General features: G+C 42.2%; 1 pseudogene; it reads left to right on the plus strand.

Moving 5' to 3' along the window:
* Positions 1-942: 942 nt before the first annotated feature.
* LOC147957969 (F-box protein SKIP23-like) lies at positions 943-3,803 on the plus strand (annotated as a pseudogene).
* The last annotated feature ends 548 nt before the right edge of the window (positions 3,804-4,351 follow it).

Here is a 4,351-nt window from a genome sequence, read left to right on the forward strand (position 1 = left end):
TAGACGGCTGATTGTACAGTGTTGTACATGCCCTCAGATAGTTAGATTCCTTGACTTTTTTATGACGTAGTGTTCATAGCTAGGGATAACTGTATATGCGTGTATGTGAACATCTTCAATTTTTTTTTTGAAAAGGGGAAATGCCCCGGCCTCTTCAATTGTATTAGGTTCATATAGATGGGCCCATTTTCATATTTATATTTATATTTTTTGTCACGTATGAAAGTATATTATAAATAAATTTGCACGTACATAGTGTGTACATGTTGTACCTATTTTTTGTTTTTCTTTTAATTTTTTTCTTTTTGCAATGTGTACAAAGAGAATTTAAGTGTCGGGCAATGTGTACAAAACAATGTTCTTGTCTTTTTGCCCAAACATTGAAATTGTATATCGTTGCAATGGCATCGTGCTCTCCAGCTTCTACGTACTTTGTGGTGGTGGTGTTCCCTCCGGCTCCGCCCTCAAGTTGGTGAGTGTGTGTTGGAGGTGGGCTTCTTCATATTTGTTTAGAGCTTCTTTGACGGTGGCTTCGTTTCCGGCGCACTGGTCCTCCTGGACTGTAGCACGGAGACATCCCATCGGCGCGATCAAACAAGGTTTGGCCCACCAAGGCTGTGGAGCAGCGATGGCGGCGGCGGCAGTGCGCCCGCGGCTCGCATTGGAGCTTCAGGTTGTTGAGCATCTTAGTGACTTGTTTGTAATTTTCTCTATATGAGGTGTTTTGTACTGTTGGAGATCCTCTATAATAGATCTGGGGGCTTATCCACATTTTTTTACTACTAATAGTTCAAAATGTAAATTGATCATTAAAAACTGTAAATCAAAAAGTGATAAATGTGTTAAAAAGAATCCCTCAAACGTCGCACAAGACGAGTAACGGTTCAATAAAGTCCCTCCGCCCTCTCACTCCCAAATCCCCCAGCTCTCCAGCGACTCTCCATGGCTCCCCCTCCCACTGTTCCCACCCACGGCCAGGGTCCATTCCCCGGCGGTACCCAAGTCCCTGCTAGCCTCTCCCCGCCCCTCCCCGCCTCTCACCGACCAGGGCACTAATCACTCAATGGTATGCTGTCACCCCGCCTTGCCTCCTCCACCTGATTATCTCTCTTGTTTTTTTAGTTGATTATCTCTCTAGTTAGGGCTTTTAGCTGGTTGGGGAATCGATTCTTTACCCAAACAAAATACTTGGCGCCGATGCGCATGATTGGGGGTGGGCGGATGTTAACGTTTTGTTATTGTTCCAGATCGTGACATCGCCTGACCAATTTGTTTTTGTTTATTTTTGATAAAGAAGGTCGATCTGGAATTTGTTTTTTAGTTTATCAAATCTTGGCAACGTAGTGTTTTACATGACCTAAAAACTACAAATATTTGGCCATACTTAACTCCAATGTTCATGCCAGTGCGTTTTTTTTTCCTTTTGAAATCATCCCAGCATGTTCTTGGAAAGATTGCTGCTTTACCTGCAAAAAATACTGGCCTATTACTGTAACCCCTTCCTTAGGCATATATCTGATTATCTCTCGTTAGGTTTAACCGGTCAGGGAAATCCATTCCTTTAGCTAATCGAAATTGTTTCTCTTGGTAAATCTGCATTTATCTGATGTAAAAACTGCAAAAGAAGTGCATGAGTAGTTGAATACTTGGCTCAATCCGATTCCTAGATTTGGATGTTTTTCTAGTAGATCTGTACCTACCTTTTAATTGTTGTTCCAGATAGCTACTTTACCTAACCCAACTGTTTTTGTTTTGGATAAAAAAGGTCGATCAAAATTATTTATGTTAGGTGAGCAAACCTTGGTAATAAAGTTCTTGTATCTGATCCAAAAACTACAAACGTAAGGTACTACCTCTGTTTCTAAATGTAAGATGTTTTGGCAGTTTAAATAGAATTGCCAAAACATCTTATATTTAGGAACAAAGGGTATAGTATTTTCTAGCTGTTCTAAGTTCTGCAATGGAGTTTAAGGTGACGAATCTTCAGGAATGGTTAAACTTGGCTCAGATTCCCATTTGTCATCACTTCACCCTGTACTTGTACGAAATGTCACTTCTTGTTAGACATATTTCATATAACAGAAAATTGCTTCCTCATATGAAAAATAAATAGAGAATGGACTATCCTGAGTAGCTTATTAGTGTCAAGCCGTTGGGCCCGTCAAAAGAAAAAGTGTCAAGCCATTGGACATCAGAAACTAATTTAGGTGGGCTTTTTGTCCCCCGGTGACTTTAAAAAATAAACATGAGAAACTAAGAAGACCTTGTCAACTCACCATACATATGAAGCTACGCTGTTGGTGTTTCTATTATTTCCGTACTTTGTTGTGGTTACTGTGACAAATAAATAGTGCTTCACTGCCTGCTTTTCTGCCGTTGCCAAGTGCAAGAAGCATATATGTGATAACCATGAACTGCAAAGCTAGTTGTGCAAATATACTTCTATTTTAGGACTGATGGATTGCTTTGCTGGTTTCCACGATATCTTTGTATTTTTGATATACTCTGAACTTCTATTGCTTTGTGATGGCCTTTGGTGTCAGAGTAGTTCAGCAAGCATATGCATTACAATTTTCTTACTCTGCTAAACTATGAATCATATATCTTGTTTTGTAGACTTGCATGATGGAGGCTGCACAGTTTGGACCTTGGTCAGATCTTGCGCCGGAACTCTTGGGCCTTGTCCTGAAGCGCCTCCCTTCCTTAGCTGACCGTGTTCGCCTGAGGGCAGTCTGTCACCCATGGCGCTCTAATAGTGTATCAAAGACCCTTCCCTTTCCATTCCCATGGCTCACCCTCCCGGATGGAACCTTCCTCAGCATCCTAGGCAGTGAGGTTCACCACATGTCTCTGCCCAATGGTGCTCGTTGGCATGGCTCCGTTGAAAACAGGCTATTCCTCATGAGCAGTGATGGTGCATGTTCATTGGTGATGGTGCATGTTCATTGGTGAACCCTTTCTCCAAGACCACATTGGAGCTTCCTAATCTAGTCACTGTTTGGCAGAGCGAGATAGATAACCATGCTGAACTTGGTCATTTCCCAGCTGTTTCCTATAAGTTGGTGGCTCCCTCGTCCCTGGACTCATCACCAAAGTCCCTTGCTGCTGCGCTGATCATTGGCAATGGTTATTCTCTTGATCTTTGTATTATCCAACCACCTGCTGCCACTTACTCATTCAGAGGCACACGCACTGAGGACCCAACAATATTAGTGGACCTTGCATTCTTCGATGGAAGGTTGTACGTGGTGTCTGAGTTTTTCAAGCTTTTCGTCGTTGATTTCAGTGAGAACCTTGGTAGTAAGCCAAACATGGAATGCCTGATTGACTCTATGGGTGATTATCTGAGAACGCCTCCATACCTGTCTAAAAAGGAGTTCTATGGACTTTGGCAGTATTTAGTGGAATGTGGTGGTAGGCTGCTGATGGTGCAACGATTTACAAAGTCACAGGGTTTTAGGAATTCTCAAACTGTTGGATTTAATGTCCTTGAGGCAGACTTGAGCACCAACCCTGGTCATTGGAGACTGGTAAGTGATTTGAGTGGCCATGTGCTCTTTCTTGGCAAGCAAAGCTCGAAGTTCCTGCCTGCTGGTGAATGCAGTGGATCCCAGGAGGACTGCATCTACTTCATCTGCGACTATCCTTGTCCGGAGGCTTCTGCAGACCCTCTTCGCGACGCTGGCATATATAACGTGAGAAATGGGATAATCATGCCATTACTTTCAGGGAGTCCTGCAGTACCGCAACGCCAAGCCGGACAGTGGGGCCTGACATGGTTTTTTCCTTCTGAAGCTGTATGATTGACCTCAGCAGGGCTTGCCAATCTTTGTGATCAACCAACCTGCCTCTGTTCTGCTCATCTTTATCCTATTAATAATATGTTATCATGTGCACTTTTATGTCCTTAGGTGACCTTTAATGGGATCATGTAATGGAATACTTAAGTCTTTCGTTGTGGAAACTAGATGTTTTTTCTGTGTGGCTATGCTTTGAACAGTCTTGGGAGTTAATTATAGCTCTGCGCATATGTTTTTCTGCCATTGCGATAATTGCTTAATCATATTTTTATATTAGTATCATACCTACATGTGGTGAGTTATGGACTGCCTGAGAAGAGAATTTCAAAACTAGGGTGGCGTAGTGTGCACACAGGTACAGCAGCATTGTTTTCATAAGTTTTCACAAAGTGTATTTGCCCCTTTTCAGGAGGTTCGTGTCAGGAATTGCTATATGCCCTTCTGGCTATCTACTTCCTCTGTTTCATTTGTCTAAAGTGTGCTTGAACCAATAATGTATTGAGTTATGTTTCATAAAATTTAGCCACTCAACTTCTATTGACTTTCAATTG

Source organism: Triticum urartu, chromosome 7A (assembly GCF_056163025.1).
Source record: "Triticum urartu cultivar PI428250 chromosome 7A, HENAU_Tu73, whole genome shotgun sequence".
Lineage (NCBI taxonomy): Eukaryota > Viridiplantae > Streptophyta > Magnoliopsida > Poales > Poaceae > Triticum > Triticum urartu.